Here is a 7,958-nt window from a genome sequence, read left to right as displayed (position 1 = left end):
TTGGTTATCCCCTGCCTGGGTGATGAGGGTTATGTGCGGAGGTTGGGTCTGTAATGTCAAGGAGAGTTGGGGTAGAGATGCATGCTGAAATCCTGGTACCGCTTAGGTGGACACAGAATTGAGAGCTTAAGTCTAGAACCTGAAGAAATGGTTCAGTGGGTAAAGTACTTGCCATCCAAACATGAGGGCCTGAGTTCAGATCCGTAGGATTCATATAAAAGCTAGACTCAGTAGAATGTGTCTATAGTCCCAGGGGTCCTTGAGGGAGATGAGACACAGACACAGAGAATGCCTAGAACCTCAGCAGCCAGTCTGGTGGATGCCATGGTAACAAGCGAGCTGCCCCAAACAAGGTGGAAGGCAAAGGCTTTTTGCTGTGATAAAATACCTGAACAAAAGCAAGAAGGTTGATTTTGTTCACAATGCCAGGTCACTGTCCAACCATGGCAAGAAGTCAAGGCAGCAAGCGTATGAAGCAGCTCGTCATATCATATCCACAGCTAGGAGCAGAGAGCAATGAATTAGTGCACTCTGGTGCTCAGCTCTCGCCTTTGCATTCGGTCCAGGGCTCAGCCCACAGAATGGTGCTGCCCACATGTGTGTGTGTGTGGGGGGGGATTCATCAGCCTCAGTAAATCTAATTAAGAGTATCTCCCATGGAGATGCACACAGGCCAACCTGATCTAAACAAAAGATCATGGAGACTCTTTCTGTCTCTCTTTTTAAAAGACTTATTCTTTGTGTTTGTTTGTTTGTTTGTTTGTTTGTTTGTTTGTTTGTTTTTCAAGACAGTTTCTCTGTGTAGCCTGGGTGTCCTGGAACTTGCTCTGCACACCAGAGCTGACGTCAAACTCACAGATCCACTGCCTCTTCGTCTCAAAGGCTTACTGTTGAATAAGCTTACCACAGTACTTTTTTAACTGTGGCTGGTCAACTCAACTCTTCTGGCTCAAACGCCTCTCCAAGTTGACTGATTCAAACTGACTTCTTTCAGCTTCTCTCCAAATTGTGCTGTTTGGCGAAACTGCACCTGAATTCTACAAACTGAACTGCACTGACTGCACAGAACTGAACTGAACTCCACTCAACTGAACTCAACATACCTCCTTCTCTCTCCCTGTGCTGCTCTTTTAAGTCACCTCCCTTTCCTATCCTTTCTTGTGAGAGGTGGGTGTATTCTATCTTTGACTTGATTTGTCAGATCTTTCTCTGATTCATCACTTTGTCTGCCCCTCAATTAGAAGTCACTTTCAAACATGATTGTTTTCTTCTACAAACTAACCTTGCCAACATTGTTTGGGATTAAAGGTATGTACTAAGGGCATGTCTCTATTCCAGGCAAAGAGATTAAAGATGTACAATGTGCATTCCAACCAGATCACATAGACCTAGAGGATCTTTGAATGTGATTCTTTGGCAGAGCAACCATTTTGCTGCTTAAAATTCCTTTACAAAATAGAAATTTAAGTTAACTGTAATGATGTGTAAGGTGAAGCCTTTGTGTCTGGCTTTAAGTGAAATGTCTCTGTAGCCTCCCATAAGCCTGAAGCAGGCTGAGCCAGAACTTGACCTTGCTGCCACTAAGGAGATTATCTAGGGTGGAGCCTTGCTCCCTAGATCACTCTGTTGTTGAGCCACTGTCACAGTTCCTCTTCAAGATACTGCTACCTGATGAGAGGCCCCCACCCCACCCCCCACCCCTACCCCGAGCTATTCCAGAGACTATGCCCTATCCTGCACGTCATCACCTGCAGCTGGTTCCAGGCTCCAAGGATGAATTGGTGGGAATGGACTTTCCCCCCTCTTTTATAAAGCGTGTCGCCATTAAAAATTTGAACCTTGATCAGAACACTGTCTTGGTTCCATCTTCCTCTCATCATCTAGTTTCCCTCTCTTTCAGCACCGGCCTGCTATTCAGGTGTACCCGTCCTTGTGAGCTGCTGGACGGCTCACAACAGTTTCAGTAAAGCTGTATTTGGATTAATCAGTAGAGACTGAGAAATTGTTTTAAGACTGTGCCTTGAAGAACTGTAGTCTCCCTGGAAAGTGTGCACTTGGTGCTATGTGAGAGCGTGCAGCTGCACAAACCTTGGTCCTAAGACACTCCAGGCAAGCTTGGTCTTCTTACTTTTGATTATGGCTAGCCATGGTCAAAAGGGACTGAGATTGGTGTGGGTTGTCTGCTCTCTCAGAAAGCAAGAGCAAGACAACTTTGGTAGTTAGAATCTTTCCTGCCCCAATTAATTTTATGTAATTGATTGAATTGAAAAGTAAGTGGAGTGAGCTAGTCAGGGTCAGTCTTTTTCCCAAGAAGTCTGAACCCTTCTGCTCCGTGGGAAAATGAAGGCTTAGCGTCTTCTCTCTCTACTGCAGCACCTACAACCAACGGCCTACCCATGGTTACCTGCTTTATGGGTTTGTTATCTCCCATTGGGTTTTTCAAGCCATGTCTCATGAACCAGTGAACATTAAAGAGAACTAAATTTGAACTCTGTACAAAAGCTTCTCTATAACATGGGACATAATATATAGTCTTCTATTTGTTGGTCCTTAACACTTACTACCTCTGATTTTCACAGATTTTTGTCTCACGAGGTTTAACTACTTTATTTTTTTCTTTTTTATTTTTATTTTTTTTTCTTTTTTTTTTAATATTTTTATTACATATTTTCCTCAATTACATTTCCAATGCTATCCCAAAAGTCCCCCATAGTGCCCCCCACTTCCCTACCCACCCATTCCCATTCTTTTGGCCCTGGCATTCCCCTATATTGGGGCATATAAAGTTTGCAAGTCCAATGGGCCTCTCTTTCCATTGATGGCCGACTAGGTCATCTTTCGATACATATGCAGCTAGAGACAAGAGCTCCGGGGTTCTGGTTAGTACATCATGTTGTTCCAACAATAGGGTTGCAGATCCCTTTAGCTCCTTGGGTACTTTCTCTAGCTTCTCCATTGGGAGCCCTGTGATACATCCAATAGCTGACTGTGAACATCCACTCCTGTGTTTGCTAGGCCCCGGCATCGTCTCACAAGAGACAGCTATATTTGGGTCCTTTCAGCAAAAATCTTGCTAGTGTATGCAATGGTGTCAGCGTTTAGAAGCTGATTATGGGATGGATCCCTGGATACGGCAGTCTCTAAATGGTCCATCCTTTCATCACAGCTACGAACTTTGTCTCTGTAACTCCTTCCCTGGGTGTTTTGTTCCCAATTCTAAGAAGGTGCACAGTGTCCACACTTTGGTCTTCATTCTTCTTGAGTTTCATGCGTTTAGCAAATTGTATCTTATATCTTGGGTATCCTAAGTTTTGGGCTAATATCCACTTATCAGTGAATACATATTGTGTGAGTTCTTTTGTGATTGTGTTACTTCACTCAAGATGATGCCCTCCAGGTCCATCCATTTGGCTAGGAATTTCATAAATTCATTCTTTTTAATAGCTGAGTAGTACTCCATTGTGTAAATGTACCATAATTTCTGTATCCATTCCTCTGTTGAGGGACATCTGGGTTCTTTCCAGCTTCTGGCTATTATAAATAGGGCTGCTATGAACATAGTGGAGCATGTGTCCTTTTTACCGGTTGGGACATCTTCTGGATATATGCCCAGGAGAGGTATTGCTGGATCCTCCGGTTATTTTTTATTTTTATTATTATTTTTTTTGACAGGGTTTCTCTGTATATCCCTGGCTGTCCTGGAACTCACTTTGTAGACCAGGCTGGCCTCGAACTCAGAAATCCACTCGCCTCTGCCTCCCGAGTGCTGGGATTAAAGGCGTGCGCCATCATGCCTGGCTTAACTACTTTATATACACTGGCTGTAGCATACAATAAAACAGCATTTTTGGCCTTGTTATTGGTATGAATTGTGTTGCATATTAACCTTTACAACATCAGCTCTTAAGACTCAATGCCTTATATTGCAAGGCTTCTAGGAACAACGTTGTTCTGTAAGTTCTTAGAAGCCTTGCCAATATAGCCACACAGATCTCAGTCCCTTTTGTTCATGGCTAGCCAAATCAAAAGTAAAACCTCCAAGTTTGCCTGGAGTGTCTTAGGAACAATGTCTGTGCAGCTGCAAGCTCTCACCTAGCACCGAATGCACACTTTCCAGGGAGACAGCATTTCTTCAAGGCACAGTCTTAAAACAATTTCTCAGTCTCTACTGATTAACCCAAATACAGCAAATCTTTGTTCAAAGATTGAGAAACTTCCAGTTTCTACCCTGCAGTTCGTTACAGGAATTTCTTTAAATATTCCAGCTAAGTGTGGGGAGATTGCTCCGTGGGTAGGAGCACATGCTATGCACTTAGGATCTGAGTTCAGATCCCTGCCACCTAAGTAAAAAGCTGGGCACAGCTGTGCACACTTCCAACACTCGCACTTGGGGGAGATGATTTTTTGACTACCAGCATGGGTAAAAAAGATGAGTTCCAGCTTTAATGGAAGATCCTGTTTAATAAATAAGGCAGTCATGCATGGTGGTGCATGCCTTTAATCCCAGCATGTGGGAGGTAGAGTCTGAAGGAGCTCTGTGAGTTTAAAGCCAGCCAGGTCTACAAAGTAAGTCCAGGATAGCCAGGTTAACTTCAGTAATCTGTTACTTTGTTTCAAGTCCTAACTACCTGGCTTCCAAGGCTGGTTTATTAAATCAGGGTTATGCACTAGCTACCACCAATACTTTTTCTAGCCTACTTTCTTTGGGAGTGCAAATTTGAAAGTTACTTTGAATCTTCATTCCAATAAATTTATCTACAACTAATCCAAAATGGCAGCAAATTTTAGGACTTTTAGAGCCCTTAACCAAGTTACATGTATTTATATTTACTATATGGAGTGGAAATTCATAGCATTTGGTCATTTGTTCAAATATAAGATTTATAAAATCAACAAATTCCATTTTGAGAAGGGCGTTTTTTAAATTAGCAAGTTTTTCAAAACAGGCCTGTCCAACAAAATTCAATACTTCTGCCCTAGTACTAAATAAACGGAATTTTCTTTGACTAGGATTCATTTCCCGTGCTTCATGGACACATTTATACTCTCCATTTTTAGAATCAAAGGCTCCCTTCTGAAGAGATAATAATTTTAAGGTAAAATGTGGTACCAGCGCCTGAATTCCCACTTCCTTTTCACTCTTGAATATGTATCTGTGAACTCCGAAGATGTAATCCCGCTGACTGTGGGATGTGGCAACCTGTCCTCTAATAACCTGAGGGTTATGAGGAAAGAGAGAAGCAAACACACATCTAATAGAATGACCTAGCCGTGTTGTAAAGTTATTCAGAATTATCTTGGGCACATGTTCTTTTGGGGTCTTTGCCTCATTTCTTAATTTCTTTACAAAGACAAACACTACTTATTTTTAAATGAGTTAGTTGGACCATTTGGCAAGTGACTCGAAATAAGTCCATTGGGTGTTTTATGATCTTCATTAATAACGATCAGGTTTGTGAATCTCTTGCAATGGACTGTGGGGTGATCTTTTTCAGAGTCAGTCCTCTTGTGTAATAAACATGTGAATCTGGTAGAAGTGTTGAGAGCTGCTACAGAGTCGTACTATTCTCCCATGAGGTCTATCTGACCTTGCAATGAGACATCCTAGGAGATGTCTGACTGTTGAAGTAAGGAGCAAATTCATCATAAGCCACCTCTTTGCCATTGGGGTCTACTGTGGCTTCATCGTAGACTCATTGTCAGTGGTCTTGGGAACAGGCTTTTGTGGAGCCTTATCACCAAGAAGAGCTCTCTTTGTTTTTAAGTTTTCTCTGCTGCTGCTGTTTCCACCAAGTGAGCATCAAGGGTCTCCACTGCTATTCTGAAGCCCAGAGGGAAAGCAGCTTGCTGTCTGCAGTCCCTTCACTTGCAAATGCAGCCTCTTGAGCCTCTTCAGCAGCGGGTTTTCTTCAAGCCTCGCTCGCTTGCAGCTGCTGCCACTGCCACTCTTCTTCCTGGCATTTGTCCTGTTGTTTCTATTTATTTTTGTTTTATAAATGCAGCTGTGTGCCTATTGGATTCCTTAGAGCTGGTGTTACAGGCAGCTGTGAGCCACCAAGTGGGTGCTTGGAATTGAACCTGGGTCCTCTGCAAGAGCAATGAGTGCTCTTAAACTTTAAGCTATCTACACAGTCCCCTCATTGATACTCTCTTCCCAGGGGACTAGATCATGTCAAGATGATCACACAGGATTAGGCCATCAGAACTAATGGCCTGAGTCCTGACCAGTGTCACCCTCCTGCCTTTTAAGAAACAGCTTTTAAAATTACATTTACATAATTTTTAAGTTTATTCTTATTTTTTGGTTTTTTGAGACTGGGTCTCTGTGTAGCCCCGAAACTTGATTTGTAGACCAGGCTGGCCTTGAACTCACTGAGATGCTCCGGCCTCTGCCTCCGAGGTGCTGGGATTAAAGGCCCAACTGACTCCTGTCGGACTGAGAATTGCCTCTAGAAGGGATAGAGGGAGGAGTCTCTTCTGGAGAAAATTGGCATAGCTCCTCCATTCAACAGTGTATGCAAGGTGACATTTAAGGGGTCATGGCTGAGAGAGGGGCACCAGCAGTCAGAAGGGGAGTCACTGAGAAGAAGAAGGAGGGGAGACTCTGAGAGCCTACCTGCTTCTCCACCCTTCTCCTTTCCAGCCCATTTTCTGAACCTGAGCTTGCATGTCCATCTTCAAATGCTGCCATTGGTTCCATCATCTGATGGAGCCTAGCCAGAGGGTCAGCTCTGCAGTTAGGGTTCAGGCATTCTCAGGATTATAAAAAGAATTCTGTGGTTTGGTTCTTCTGAGGCGATATTGCTTAACAATTAGTGTAATCGTATTACAAACAATTGTGCTAAAATCACATGCAGGAAGAAAAATCACCCTGAACAACAGCAACCAGGAAACAACAGGGAAAGATCCACATGTGGTCAAAAGAGATGAGGAAGTCTGGGCAGTAAAAAGTGCTGGCATACGAGAGGTGGTGCGCACGTGCATGCGTGTGCGTGTGTGCGTATCAGTCAGGATCACATACCCATTCCTGGGCTCATAATGATGTCTGCTTTGGGCTCCTTAGGATGTGGCTCTGAATTACCTCCTCATACTCTGCAGGCTCATGTGTGTGAACACTCAGTCCCTAGATGCTGAGTCTTTTCTGGGGTTTCTCGGGAGGTAGGTTACCTGGCTTTTAAGGACATGCCGCCACTTCTGGTCTCAACTATTCACCAAGCTTCCCAGATACGAAAGCCAGCACCTTCAAGTGCTTGCTGTCAGGGTTTACCTGGTTTAGGCTGCTCCCACCACCACGCCTTCCCTCCCATAGTGAACTGAACCCCCCTTCCCTCAAGGGGTTTCTATCAGGTGTCTCATCCTGGCAATGATACAGCTAGTACCCATGATGCAAAGCTAATCCTCACACAAGAGAAGGGGTACAGACCCCTCTGCTGTGTAACTATTTCCTTCTCATTATAATATCCCTTCATGGGGCTGGAGAGTAAGCTCAGTACTGAAGGGCCCTTGTCGCTCTCACAGAGGACTCAGGATGATCCCCAGTATGCACCGGGTGATACACAGCTATCTCTAACTCAAGTTCTATGCTATGGGCCCTTCCCTGACCTCCTTGGGCACCAGATACACACATGCATGTTGCACACACATACATGCAGGCAAACACATAATTTTTTTTTTACATCCCTCCTTGGAGGGAGGAGGGAGGAGTGAGGGTCATAAGAAAGCAGGAAGTTTGGAAAGTTACAAATTCACAAGGCCCCTCCCCCAGGTCATCCAATCAGTAAACAATCCTTAAGAGAGAGGAGACTTCACTAGAGCTGCCTGTGGGTTGTAAAACGGGGGCATGGGGTAGGGGTGGGGCTCCAGGGATCAGCTAGATTTGGGTGGAATCATTTCTTCAGACTGCCTTTGGTGCCCTATCTGGAGTGAACAGACATCTGTTCACATCACTCCATAAAAAG

General features: G+C 44.1%; 1 pseudogene; it reads right to left on the bottom strand.

The window, feature by feature from the left end:
* Positions 1-56: 56 nt before the first annotated feature.
* LOC110297504 (ribosome production factor 1 pseudogene) lies at positions 57-7,184 on the bottom strand (annotated as a pseudogene).
* Positions 7,185-7,958: the final 774 nt, after the last annotated feature.

The sequence above is a fragment of the Mus caroli genome, unplaced genomic scaffold (genome assembly GCF_978045245.1).
Source record: "Mus caroli unplaced genomic scaffold, Mus_caroli_1 scaffold_8, whole genome shotgun sequence".
In the NCBI taxonomy this organism is placed as follows: domain Eukaryota; kingdom Metazoa; phylum Chordata; class Mammalia; order Rodentia; family Muridae; genus Mus; species Mus caroli.
Note: the sequence above shows the minus strand (reverse complement) of the source record. Positions and strands in the feature narration are given on the sequence as shown.